General features: G+C 37.8%; 1 protein-coding gene across 1 annotated transcript in view; it reads left to right on the forward strand.

Annotated features, from left to right (window-relative positions):
- The first annotated feature begins 12,958 nt into the window (after window positions 1–12,958).
- The window catches only part of LOC148522685 (uncharacterized), a 186,866-nt gene continuing 183,081 nt past the window's right edge, over window positions 12,959–16,743 (forward strand). Inside the window, exon 1 of the mRNA XM_088473893.1 lies at window positions 12,959–13,041. The gene's annotated coding sequence lies outside the window, so the exon portion shown is untranslated. The remainder of the gene's footprint in view (window positions 13,042–16,743) is intronic.

The following is a 16,743-nucleotide window of genomic DNA, read 5'->3' on the forward strand; positions in this document are numbered from 1 at the left end:
AGATGTCTGTAGACCTAGGGACTTATAATACTGTTATATTACCCCCATGTTACTGACTACATTATATCAGCGATCTCTACGTGATCAGCATATAAGCATAAATCAACATGAACTATACCTCTGTCCTCATACTAAGCAATGAGTTATACGTTATATAGATGTCTGTAGACCTAGGGACTTATAATACTGTTATATTACCCCATGTTACTGACTACAGTATATCAGGGATCTCTACGTGATCAGCATATAAGCATAAACCAACATGAACTATACCTCTGTCCTCATACTAAGCAATGAGTTATACGTTATATAGATGTCTGTAGACCTAGGGACTTATAATACTGTTATAATGCTCCCATCTTACTGACTACAGTATATCAGGGATCTCTACGTGATCAGCATATAAGCATAAACCAACATGAACTACACCTCTGTCCTCATACTAAGCAATGAGTTATACGTTATATAGATGTCTGTAGACCTAGGGACTTATACTGTTATATTACCCCCATCTTACTGACTACAGTATATCAGGGATCTCTACGTGATCAGCATATAAGCATAAACCAACATGAACTACACCTCTGTCCTCATACTAAGCAATGAGTTATACGTTATATAGATGTCTGTAGACCTATGGACTTATAATACTGTTATATTACCCTATCTTACTGACTACAGTATATCAGGGATGTCTACGTGATCAGCATATAAGCATAAACCAACATGAACTACACCTCTGTCCTCATACTAAGTAATGAGTTATACGTTATATAGATGTCTGTAGACCTAGGGACTTATAATACTGTTATATTACCCTATCTTACTGACTAGAGTACATCAGGGATCTCTAAGTGATCAGCATATAACCATAAACCAACATGAACTACACCTCTGTCCTCATACTAAGCAATGACTTATACGTTATATAGATGTCTGTAGACCTAGGGACTTATAATACTGTTATATTACCCCCATCTTACTGACTACAGTATATCAGGGATTTCTACGTGATCAGCATATAAGCATAAACCAATATGAACTACACCTATGTCCTCTTACTAAGCAATGAGTTATACATTAGATGGATGTCTGTAGACCTAGGGACTTATACTGTTATATTACCCCCATCTTACTGACTACATTATATCAGGGATCTCTACGTGATCAGCATATAAGCATAAACCAACATGAACTACACCTCTGTCCTCATACTAAGCAATGAGTTATACGTTATATAGATGTCTGTAGACCTAGGGACTTATACTGTTATATTACCCCCATGTTACTGACTACAGTATATCAGGGATCTCTACGTGATCAGCATATAAGCATAAACCAACATGAACTACACCTCTGACCTCATACTAAGCAATAACTTATACGTTATATAGATGTCTGTAGACCTAGGGACTTATAATACTGTTATAATGCTCCCATCTTACTGACTACAGTATATCAGGGATCTCTACGTGATCAGCATATAAGCATAAACCAACATGAACTACACCTCTGTCCTCATACTAAGCAATGACTTATACGTTATATAGATGTCTGTAGACCTAGGGACTCATAATACTGTTATATTACCCCCATGTTACTGACTACAGTATATCAGGGATCTCTACGTGATCAGCATATAAGCATAAACAAACATGAACTACACCTCTGTCATCATACTAAGCAATGAGTTATATGTTATATAGATGTCTGTAGACCTATGGACTTGAAATACTGTTATATTACCCTATCTTACTGACTACAGTATATCAGGGATCTCTACGTGATCAGCATATAAGCACAAACATACATGAACTACACCTCTGTCCTCATACTAAGCAATGAGTTATACGTTATATAGATGTCTGTAGACCTAGGGACTTATAATACTGTTATATTACCCCCATCTTACTGACTACAGTATATCAGGGATCTCTACGTGATCAGCATATAACCATAAACCAACATGAACTACACCTCTGTCATCATACTAAGCAATGAGTTATACGTTATATAGATGTCTGTAGACCTAGGGACTTATAATACTGTTATATTACCCCCATCTTACTGACTACAGTATAACAGGGATCTCTACGTGATCAGCATATAAGCATAAACCAACATGAACTATACCTCTGTCCTCATACTAAGCAATGAGTTATACGTTATATAGATGTCTGTAGACCTAGGGACTTATAATACTGTTATAATGCTCCCATCTTACTAACTACAGTATATCAGGGATCTCTACGTGATCAGCATATAAGCATAAACCAACATGAACTACACCTCTGTCCTCATACTAAGCAATGACTTATACGTTATATAGATGTCTGTAGACCTAGGGACTTATACTGTTATATTACCCCCATCTTACTGACTACATTATATCAGGGATCTCTACGTGATCAGCATATAAGCATAAACCAACATGAACTACACCTCTGTCATCAAACTAAGCAATGAATTCTATGTTATATAGATGTCTGTAGACCTATGGACTTATAATACTGTTATATTACCCTATCTTACTGACTACAGTATATCAGGGATCTCTACGTGATCAGCATATAAGCATAAACAAACATGAACTACACCTCTGTCCCCATACTAAGCAATGAGTTATACGTTATATAGATGTCTGTAGACTTAGGGACTTATAATACTGGTATATTACCCTAATCTTACTGACTACAGTATATCAGGGATCTCTACGTGATCAGCATATAACCATAAACCAACATGAACTACACCTCTGTCCCCATACTAAGCAATGACTTATACGTTATATAGATGTCTGTAGACCTAGGGACTTATACTGTTATATTACCCCCATCTTACTGACTACAGTATATCAGGGATTTCTACGTGATCAGCATATAAGCATAAACCAATATGAACTACACCTATGTCCTCTTACTAAGCAATGAGTTATACATTAGATGGATGTCTGTAGACCTAGGGACTTATACTGTTATATTACCCCCATCTTACTGACTACATTATATCAGGGATCTCTACGTGATCAGCATATAAGCATAAACCAACATGAACTACACCTCTGTCCTCATACTAAGCAATGAGTTATACGTTATATAGATGTCTGTAGACCTAGGGACTTATAATACTGTTATAATGCTCCCATCTTACTGACTACAGTATATCAGGGATCTCTACGTGATCAGCATATAAGCATAAACCAACATGAACTACACCTCTGTCCTCATACTAAGCAATGACTTATACGTTATATTGATGTCTGTAGACCTAGGGACTCATAATACTGTTATATTACCCCCATGTTACTGACTACAGTATATCAGGGATCTCTACGTGATCAGCATATAAGCATAAACAAACATGAACTACACCTCTGTCATCATACTAAGCAATGAGTTATATGTTATATAGATGTCTGTAGACCTATGGACTTGAAATACTGTTATATTACCCTATCTTACTGACTACAGTATATCAGGGATCTCTACGTGATCAGCATATAAGCACAAACATACATGAACTACACCTCTGTCCTCATACTAAGCAATGAGTTATACGTTATATAGATGTCTGTAGACCTAGGGACTTATAATACTGTTATATTACCCCCATCTTACTGACTACAGTATATCAGGGATCTCTACGTGATCAGCATATAACCATAAACCAACATGAACTACACCTCTGTCATCATACTAAGCAATGAGTTATACGTTATATAGATGTCTGTAGACCTAGGGACTTATAATACTGTTATATTACCCCCATCTTACTGACTACAGTATAACAGGGATCTCTACGTGATCAGCATATAAGCATAAACCAACATGAACTATACCTCTGTCCTCATACTAAGCAATGAGTTATACGTTATATAGATGTCTGTAGACCTAGGGACTTATAATACTGTTATAATGCTCCCATCTTACTAACTACAGTATATCAGGGATCTCTACGTGATCAGCATATAAGCATAAACCAACATGAACTACACCTCTGTCCTCATACTAAGCAATGACTTATACGTTATATAGATGTCTGTAGACCTAGGGACTTATACTGTTATATTACCCCCATCTTACTGACTACATTATATCAGGGATCTCTACGTGATCAGCATATAAGCATAAACCAACATGAACTACACCTCTGTCATCAAACTAAGCAATGAATTCTATGTTATATAGATGTCTGTAGACCTATGGACTTATAATACTGTTATATTACCCTATCTTACTGACTACAGTATATCAGGGATCTCTACGTGATCAGCATATAAGCATAAACAAACATGAACTACACCTCTGTCCCCATACTAAGCAATGAGTTATACGTTATATAGATGTCTGTAGACCTATGAACTTATAATACTGTTATATTACCCCCATCTTACTGACTACAGTATATCAGGGATCTCTACGTGATCAGCATATAAGCATTAACATACATGAACTACACCTCTGTCCCCATACTAAGCAATGACTTATACGTTATATAGATGTCTGTAGACTTAGGGACTTATAATACTGGTATATTACCCTAATCTTACTGACTACAGTATATCAGGGATCTCTACGTGATCAGCATATAACCATAAACCAACATGAACTACACCTCTGTCCCCATACTAAGCAATGACTTATACGTTATATAGATGTCTGTAGACCTAGGGACTTATACTGTTATATTACCCCCATCTTACTGACTACAGTATATCAGCGATCTCTACGTGATCAGCATATAACCATAAACCAACATGAACTACACCTCTGTCCTCATACTAAGTAATGAGTTATACGTTATATAGATGTCTGTAGACCTAGGGACTTATAATACTGTTATATTACCCCCATCTTACTGACTACAGTATATCAGGGATCTCTACGTGATCAGCATATAAGCATAAACCAACATGAACTACACCTCTGTCCTCATACTAAGCAATGACTTATACGTTATATAGATGTCTGTAGACCTAGGGACTTATAATACTGTTATAATGCTCCCATGTTATTACTGACTACAGTATATCAGGGATCTGTACGTGATCAGCATATAAGCATAAACCAACATGAACTACACCTCTGTCCTCATACTAAGCAATGACTTATACGTTATATAGATGTCTGTAGACCTAGGGACTTATAATACTGTTATAATGCTCCCATCTTACTGACTACAGTATATCAGGGATCTCTACGTGATCAGCATATAAGCATAAACCAACATGAACTACACCTCTGTCCTCATACTAAGTAATGAGTTATACGTTATATAGATGTCTGTAGACCTAGGGACTTATACTGTTATATTACCCCCATGTTACTGACTACAGTATATCAGGGATCTCTACGTGATCAGCATATAAGCATAAACCAACATGAACTACACCTCTGTCCTCATACTAAGCAATGAGTTATACGTTATATAGATGTCTGTAGACCTAGGGACTTATAATACTGTTATATTACCCCCATGTTACTGACTACATTATATCAGGGATCTCTACGTGATCAGCATATAAGCATAAACCAACATGAACTACACCTCTGTCCTCATACTAAGCAATGAGTTATACGTTATATAGATGTCTGTAGACCTAGGGACTTATACTGTTATATTACCCCCATCTTACTGACTACAGTATATCAGGGATCTCTACGTGATCAGCATATAAGCATAAACCAACATGAACTACACCTCTGTCCTCATACTAAGCAATGAGGTATACGTTATATAGATGTCTGTAGACCTAGGGACTTATAATACTGTTATATTACCCCCATGTTACTGACTACAGTATATCAGGGATCTCTACGTGATCAGCATATAAGCATAAACCAACATGAACTACACCTCTGTCCTCATACTAAGCAATGAGTTATAAGTTATATAGATGTCTGTAGACCTAGGGACTTATACTGTTATATTACCCCCATCTTACTGACTACAGTATATCAGGGATCTCTACGTGATCAGCATATAAGCATAAACAAACATGAACTACACCTCTGTCATCATACTAAGCAATGAGTTATATGTTATATAGATGTCTGTAGACCTATGGACTTGTAATACTGTTATATTACCCTATCTTACTGACTACAGTATATCAGGGATCTCTACGTGATCAGCATATAAGCATAAACATACATGAACTACACCTCTGTCCTCATACTAAGCAAAGAGTTATACGTTATATAGATGTCTGTAGACCTAGGGACTTATAATACTGTTATGTTACCCCCATCTTACTGACTACAGTATATCAGGGATCTCTACGTGATCAGCATATAAGCATAAACCAACATGAACTACACCTCTGTCATCATACTAAGCAATGACTTATACGTTATATAGATGTCTGTAGACCTAGGGACTTATAATACTGTTATATTACCCTATCTTACTGACTACAGTATATCAGGGATCTCTACGTGATCAGCATATAAGCATAAACAAACATGAACTACACCTCTGTCCTCATACTAAGCAATGAGTTATACATTAGATGGATATCTGTAGACCTAGGGATTTATACTGTTATATTACCCTGTTATTACTGACTACAGTATATCAGCGATCTCTACGTGATCAGCATATAAGCATAAACCAACATGAACTACACCTCTGTCCTCATACTAAGTAATGACTTATACGTTATATAGATGTCTGTAGACCTAGGGACTTATAATACTGTTATATTACCCCCATCTTACTGACTAGAGTATATCAGGGATCTCTTCCTGATCAGCATATAAGCATAAACCAACATGAACTACACCTCTGTCCTCATACTAAGCAATGACTTATACGTTATATAGATGTCTGTAGACCTATGGACTTATAATACTGTTATATTACCCTATCTTACTGACTACAGTATATCAGGGATCTCAACGTGATCAGCATATAAGCATAAACCAACATGAACTACACCTCTGTCCTCATACTAAGTAATGACTTATACGTTATATAGATGTCTGTAGACCTAGGGACTTATAATACTGTTATATTACCCCCATCTTACTGACTAGAGTATATCAGGGATCTCTACCTGATCAGCATATAAGCATAAACCAACATGAACTACACCTCTGTCCTCATACTAAGCAATGACTTATACGTTATATAGATGTCTGTAGACCTATGGACTTATAATACTGTTATATTACCCTATCTTACTGACTACAGTATATCAGGGATCTCTACGTGATCAGCATATAAGCATAAACCAACATGAACTACACCTCTGTCATCATACTAAGCAATGAGTTATACGTTATATAGATGTCTGTAGACCTAGGGACTTATAATACTGTTATATTACCCTATCTTACTGACTACAGTATATCAGGGATCTCTACGTGATCAGCATATAAGCATAAACAAACATGAACTACACCTCTGTCCTCATACTAAGCAATGAGTTATACATTAGATGGATATCTGTAGACCTAGGGATTTATACTGTTATATTACCCTGTTATTACTGACTACAGTATATCAGCGATCTCTACGTGATCAGCATATAAGCATAAACCAACATGAACTACACCTCTGTCCTCATACTAAGCAATGACTTATACGTTATATAGATGTCTGTAGACCTAGGGACTTATAATACTGTTATATTACCCCCATCTTACTGACTACAGTATATCAGGGATCTCTACCTGATCAGCATATAAGCATAAACCAACATGAACTACACCTCTGTCCTCATACTAAGCAATGACTTATACGTTATATAGATGTCTGTAGACCTATGGACTTATAATACTGTTATATTACCCTATCTTACTGACTACAGTATATCAGGGATCTCAACGTGATCAGCATATAAGCATAAACAAACATGAACTACACCTCTGTCCTCATACTAAGCAATGAGTTATACATTAGATGGATATCTGTAGACCTAGGGACTTATACTGTTATATTACCCCCATCTTACTGACTACATTATATCAGGGATCTCTACGTGATCAGCATATAAGCATAAACCAACATGAACTACACCTCTGTCCTCATACTAAGCAATGACTTATACGTTATATAGATGTCTGTAGACCTAGGGACTTATAATACTGTTATATTACCCCCATGTTGCTGACTACAGTATATCAGCGATCTCTACGAGATCAGCATATAAGCATAAACATCCATGAACTACACCTCTGTCCTCATACTAAGCAATGAGTTATACGTTATAGAGATGTCTGTAGACCTAGGGACTTATACTGTTATATTACCCCCATCTTACTGACTACATTATATCATGGATCTCTACGTGATCAGCATATAAGCATAACCCAACATGAACTACACCTCTGTCCTCATACTAAGGAATGAGTTATACATTATATAGATGTCTGTAGACCTAGGGACTTATACTGTTATATTACCCCCATGTTACTGACTACAGTATATCAGGGATCTCTACGTGATCAGCATATAAGCATAGACCAACATGAACTACACCTCTGTCCTCATACTAAGTAATGAGTTATACGTTATATAGATGTCTGTAGACCTAGGGACTTATAATACTGTTATAATGCTCCCATGTTATTACTAACTACAGTATATTAGGGATCTCTACGTGATCAGCATATAAGCATAAACATACATGAACTACACCTCTGTCCTCATACTAAGCAATGAGTTATACGTTATATAGATGTCTGTAGACATAGGGACTTATAATACTGTTATATTACCCCCATCTTACTGACTACAGTATATCAGGGATCTCTACGAGATCAGCATATAAGCATAAACCAACATGAACTACACCTCTGTCCTCATACTAAGCAATGACTTATACGTTATATAGATGTCTGTAGACCTAGGGACTTATACTGTTATATTACCCCCATCTTACTGACTACAGTATATCAGGGATCTCTACGAGATCAGCATATAAGCATAAACCAACATGAACTACACCTCTGTCCTCATACTAAGCAATGAGTTATACGTTATATAGATGTCTGTAGACCTAGGGACTTATACTGTTATATTACCCCCATGTTACTGACTACAGTATATCAGGGATCTCTACGTGATCAGCATATAACCATAAACCAACATGAACTACACCTCTGTCCTCATACTAAGCAATGACTTATACGTTATATAGATGTCTGTAGACCTATGGACTTATACTGTTATATTACCCCCATGATACTGACTACAGTATATCAGGGATCTCTACGTGATCAGCATATAACCATAAACCAACATGAACTACACCTCTGTCCTCATACTAAGCAATGACTTATACGTTATATAGATGTCTGTAAACCTAGGGACTTATACTGTTATATTACCCCCATCTTACTGACTACAGTATATCAGGGATCTCTACGTTATCAGCATATAAGCATAAACCAACATGAACTACACCTCTGTCCTCATACTAAGCAATGACTTCTATGTTATATAGATGTCTGTAGACCTAGGGACTTATAATACTGTTATATTACCCCCATCTTACTGACTACAGTATATCAGGGATCTCTACGTGATCAGCATATAAGCATAAACCAACATGAACTACACCTCTGTCCTCATACTAAGTAATGAGTGATACGTTATATAGACGTCTGTAGACCTAGGGACGTATAATACTGTTATATTACCCCCATCTTACTGACTACAGTATATCAGGGATCTCTACGTGATCAGCATATAACCATAAACCAACATGAACTACACCTCTGTCCTCATACTAAGCAATGACTTATACGTTATATAGATGTCTGTAGACCTAGGGACTTATACTGTTATATTACCCCCATCTTACTGACTACAGTATATCAGGGATCTCTACGTGATCAGCATATAACCATAAACATACATGAACTACACCTCTGTCCTCATACTAAGTAATGAGTGATACGTTATATAGACGTCTGTAGACCTAGGGACGTATAATACTGTTATATTACCCCCATCTTACTGACTACAGTATATCAGGGATCTCTACGTGATCAGCATATAACCATAAACCAACATGAACTACACTTCTGTCCTCATACTAAGCAATGACTTATACGTTATATAGATGTCTGTAGACCTAGGGACTTATACTGTTATATTACCCCCATCTTACTGACTACAGTATATCAGGGATCTCTCCAAGTGTGCATCTGCCCCTTCCCCAATTGTGCCTCTGTCTCAGCACTCCCCAATTGTGCGCTCACCCAAGATATAGAATTTACTTATCTTCAATATGAAGTCCTGATCTTGGGACCTCAAATCCTTTTTATATTGGATACTTTATTGGACTCTTCCCATGGGTATTTATACCCAGTGGGATAAAATGCACCTATGTATATAACTTTATTTACAAATAAAGACTATAAAATCTTTGTTTTTTATGTTATTAAAGAAACGATGGCATGGTCATTTGTTCAGGAAGATATTTTTTATGTTAGAGAGTTTTTTATGCAATATTTGTAAACATGTGTATTTTGTAAGTGAGGATGGCTCCTCCCAGTAATTAGGTGCATTTTATCCCACTGGGTATAAATACCCATGGGAAGAGTGGCAGACATCCAAGCCTTGAGGAAGATCAGAGTACTGATCGAAACGCGTTGGCGGTATTGGTGTTGAACAGCTATCCTGACCAGACCAGAGGAGGACGGTGCCATTTCCATCGAATATTTGGGTGCATTACTGCGGGCAGTGAGATCACTCTTATACGCACAAAAAACCACTGTATTCTGGTAGGAAGCCATCTTCACCTTTTGTGGATATTTCAGCTGTGAAGCATTGTTGTATTTTTAAAGTTATTTGGAACTCCTTCATTTGGATATATCCAATTAAAACACTTTTATTTTTTTGGAAATTTTGTCTCTTTGGTTTTTAAATGTGCCTTTTTTTCCATTTTAATATGGACATATGGAGAGCATATACCTGAATGGACTATATATGTATTAATTTGGGGTAGATCATATACACCCCTATATGTGAATTATTGTGTACTCAAGTGAATTCTTATACGTCTGCACTAGATTGTTTTCTATGTTTTATGTTCCCACATATTCATCAACATTGGGACATACATCCCACACCTATCATATAAAGTGTCCAATATAAAAAGGATTTGAGGTCCCAAGATCAGGACTTCATATTGAAGATAAGTAAATTCTATATCTTGGGTGAGCGCAGAGTGGTATTCTCCGGATTTTTGTTTGTTAATGTAATTTTGGTGAGGATAACACCAAGGAGATTTACCCTTTAGCAGCCTTTGTAGCGCAATTGTTGGCAGATATCACCTTCTACACTCCCCAATTGTGCCTCTGTCCCCGCGCTCCCCAATTATGCCTCTGTCTCAGCACTCCCCAATTGTGCCTGTCTCAGCACTCCCCAATTATGCCTCTGTCTCAGCACTCCCCAATTATGCCTCTGTCTCAGCACTCCCCAATTGTGCCTGTCTCAGCTCTCCCCAATTGTCCCTCTGTCTCAGCTCTCCCCAATTGTCCCTCTGTCTCAGCACTCCCCAATTGTGCCTGTCTCAGCACTCCCCAATTGTGCCTCTGTCCCAGCACTCCCCAATTGTGCCTCTGCCCCCTCCCCAATTGTGCCTCTGTCCCAGCACTCCCCAATTGTGCCTCTGCCCCCTCCCCAAATGTACCTCTGTCCCAGCGCTTCCCAATTGTGCCTCTGTCTCAGCGCTCCCCAATTATGCCTCTGTCTCAGCACTCCCCAATTATGCCTCTGTCTCAGCACTCCCCAATTGTGCCTGTCTCAGCTCTCCCCAATTGTCCCTCTGTCTCAGCTCTCCCCAATTGTCCCTCTGTCTCAGCACTCCCCAATTGTGCCTGTCTCAGCACTCCCCAATTGTGCCTCTGTCCCAGCACTCCCCAATTGTGCCTCTGTCCCAGCACTCCCCAATTGTGCCTCTGCCCCCTCCCCAATTGTGCCTCTGTCCCAGCACTCCCCAATTGTGCCTCTGCCCCCTCCCCAAATGTACCTCTGTCCCAGCGCTTCCCAATTGTGCCTCTGTCTCAGCGCTCCCCAATTGTGCCTCTGCCCCCTCCCCAATTGTGCCTCTGTCCCAGCGCTCCCCAATTGTGCCTCTGCCCCCTCCCTAATTGTGCCTCTGCCCCCTCCCCAATTGTCCCTCTGTCCCAGCACTCCCCAATTGTGCCTCTGTCTCAGCACTCCCCAATTGTGCCTCTGTCCCAGCACTCCCCAATTGTCCCTCTGTCTCAGCACTCCCCAATTGTGCCTGTCTCAGCACTCCCCAATTGTGCCTCTGTCCCAGCACTCCCCAATTGTGCCTCTGCCCCCTCCCCAATTGTGCCTCTGTCCCAGCACTCCCCAATTGTGCCTCTGCCCCCTCCCCAAACGTACCTCTGTCCCAGCACTCCCCAATTGTGCCTCTGTCTCAGCGCTCCCCAATTGTGCCTGTCTCAGCACTCCCCAATTGTGCCTCTGTCCCAGCACTCCCCAATTGTGCCTCTGCCCCCTCCCCAAACGTACCTCTGTCCCAGCGCTTCCCAATTGTGCCTCTGCCCCCTCCCCAATTGTGCCTCTGTCCCAGCGCTCCCCAATTGTGCCTCTGCCCCCTCCCCAATTGTGCCTCTGTCCCAGCACTCTCCAATTGTGCCTCTGCCCCCTCCCCAAACGTACCTCTGTCCCAGCGCTTCCCAATTGTGCCTCTGCCCCCTCCCCAATTGTGCCTCTGTCCCAGCGCTCCCCAATTGTGCCTCTGCCCCCTCCCCAATTGTCCCTCTGCCCCCTCCCCAGGTATGGAAGCGCAGCCAGTGGTGAGATTACAGAGGAACCCGCATTATACGGTGTATATACATGTGCATGACACGTAGCAGTGCCGGGGCCGCTCCTGCTGCTAGATAACGGCAGAATCATCAGTGCCGGAATCTATGATCGCAAGGATGGAGCCACCCGGAAGTGCCGTGGAACGCAATACCCGGCAGCGCCGTGGAACGCAAGCCGTGTGCTTCCGGTAATGAACTTCCGGCTCCGGTTATACTTAAGAGGGACAGAGGACAGATGAGGCTGCCAGTAAGTACTGATTTATTATATGTTATAGACCCCCTCCATACATTATTATACCCCCTGTATACTTGTGATATACATCATATACCCCCTGTATGCCTGTTATATACATTATATATCCCCTCCATATATTATATACCCCCTGTATACCTGTGATATACAGCATATATCCCCTCCATACATTAAATACCCCCTGTATACCTGTTCTATTCATTATATATCCCCTCCATGCATCATACAACTTATGCAGGTCTGGTAATTTCAAAGATATCACATAACTTTAGGCACAATAGTGCATATACCGTCTGTAAACTTATTATATACATTATTTATCCACTCCATACATTATATGTACATGATATTCCCTGTATTACACTGACAGTATAATATAATACCCTACTGTATGTACACAATATAGTATCTATTTCTCTGACTGTGTAATGTGATCCCATATATACATAATATATCCCTTTATTATACTGTAATACCCTACATACACTATATACACTGAGGGTGTAATGTGATCCCGTATATACATAATATATCCCTATATTATACTATAATACCCTACATACACTATATACACTGAGGGTGTAATGTGATCCCATATATACATAATATATCCCTATATTATACTATAATACCCTACATACACTATATACACTGAGGGTGTAATGTGATCCCGTATATACATAATATATCCCTTTATTATACTGTAATACACTACATACACAGAGGGTGTAATGTGATCCCATATATACATAATATATCCCTATATTATACTATAATACCCTACATACACTGAGGGTGTAATGTGATTCCATATATACATAATATATCCCTATATTATACTGTAATACACTACATACACTGTATACACAGAGGGTGTAATGTGATCCCATATATACATAATATATCCCTATATTATACTATAATACCCTACATACACTATATACACTGAGGGTGTAATGTGATTCCATATATACATAATATATCCCTATATTATACTGTAATACCCTACATACACAGAGGGTGTAATGTGATCCCATATATACATAATATATCCCTATATTATACTGTAATACCCTACATACACTGTATACACAGAGGGTGTAATGTGATCCCATATATACATAATATATCCCTATATTATACTGTAATACACTACATACACTGTATACACAGAGGGTGTAATGTGATCCCATATATACATAATATATCCCTATATTATACTGTAATACACTACATACACTGTATACACAGAGGGTGTAATGTGATCCCATATATACATAATATATCCCTATATTATACTGTAACACCCTACATACACTATATACACTGAGGGTGTAATGTGATCCCATATATACATAATATATCCCTATATTATACTGTAATACCCTACATACACAGAGGGTGTAATGTGATCCCATATATACATAATATATCCCTATATTATACTATAATGCCCTACATACACTATATACACTGAGGGTGTAATGTGATTCCATATATACATAATATATCCCTTTATTATACTGTAATACCCTACATACACTGTATACACTGAGGGTGTAATGTGATCCCATATATACATAATATATCCCTTTATTATACTGTAATACCCTACATACACAGAGGGTGTAATGTGATCCCATATATACATAATATATCCCTATATTATACTGTAAAACACTACATACACTGTATACACTGAGGGTGTAATGTGATCCCATATATACATAATATATCCCTTTATTATACTGTAATACCCTACATACACTGTATACACTGAGGGTGTAATGTGATCCCATATATACATAATATATCCCTTTATTATACTGTAATACCCTACATACACTATATACACTGAGGGTGTAATGTGATCCCATATATATATAATATATCCCTATATTATAATATAATACCCTACTGTATGTACACACTATAGTATCTATATCTCTGACTGTGTAATGTGATCCCATATATACATAATATATCCCTTTATTATACTGTAATACCCTACATACACTATATACACTGAGGGTGTAATGTGATCCCGTATATACATAATATATCCCTATATTATACTGTAATACCCTACATACACAGAGGGTGTAATGTGATCCCGTATATACATAATATATCCCTATATTATACTGTAATACCCTACATACACTATATACACTGAGGGTGTAATGTGATCCCATATATACATAATATATCCCTATATTATACTGTAATACCCTACATACACAGAGGGTGTAATGTGATCCCATATATACATAATATATCCCTATATTATACTATAATGCCCTACATACACTATATACACTGAGGGTGTAATGTGATTCCATATATACATAATATATCCCTATATTATACTGTAATACCCTACATACACAGAGGGTGTAATGTGATCCCATATATACATAATATATCCCTATATTATACTGTAACACCCTACATACACTGTATACACAGAGGGTGTAATGTGATCCCATATATACATAATATATCCCTTTATTATACTGTAATACCCTACATACACTGTATACACTGAGGGTGTAATGTGATCCCATATATACATAATATATCCCTTTATTATACTGTAATACCCTACATACACAGAGGGTGTAATGTGATCCCATATATACATAATATATCCCTATATTATACTGTAAAACACTACATACACTGTATACACAGAGGGTGTAATGTGATCCCATATATACATAATATATCCCTTTATTATACTGTAATACCCTACATACACTGTATACACTGAGGGTGTAATGTGATCCCATATATACATAATATATCCCTTTATTATACTGTAATACCCTACATACACTATATACACTGAGGGTGTAATGTGATCCCATATATACATAATATATCCCTATATTATAATATAATACCCTACTGTATGTACACAATATAGTATCTATATCTCTGACTGTGTAATGTGATCCCATATATACATAATATATCCCTTTATTATACTGTAATACCCTACATACACTATATACACTGAGGGTGTAATGTGATCCCGTATATACATAATATATCCCTATATTATACTGTAATACCCTACATACACTGAGGGTGTAATGTGATCCCGTATATACATAATATATCCCTATATTATACTGTAATACCCTACATACACTATATACACTGAGGGTGTAATGTGATCCCATATATACATAATATATCCCTATATTATACTGTAATACCCTACATACACTGTATACACAGAGGGTGTAATGTGATCCCCTATATACATAATATATCCCTATTTTATACTGTAATACCCTACATACACTGTATACACAGAGGGTGTAATGTGATCCCCTATATACATAATATATCCCTATATTATACTGTAACACCCTACATACACTGTATACACAGAGGGTGTAATGTGATCCCATATATACATAATATATCCCTATATTATACTGTAATACACTACATACACTGTATACACAGAGGGTGTAATGTGATCCCATATATACATAATATATCCCTATATTATACTGTAATACACTACATACACTATATACACTGAGAGTGTAATGTGATCCCGTATATACATAATATATCCCTATATTATACTGTAATACCCTACATACACTATATACACTGAGGGTGTAATGTGATCCCATATATACATAATATATCCCTATATTATACTGTAATACCCTA

This window comes from Taudactylus pleione, unplaced genomic scaffold (assembly GCF_031769625.1).
Source record: "Taudactylus pleione unplaced genomic scaffold, aTauple2 ptg000144l, whole genome shotgun sequence".
Lineage (NCBI taxonomy): Eukaryota > Metazoa > Chordata > Amphibia > Anura > Myobatrachidae > Taudactylus > Taudactylus pleione.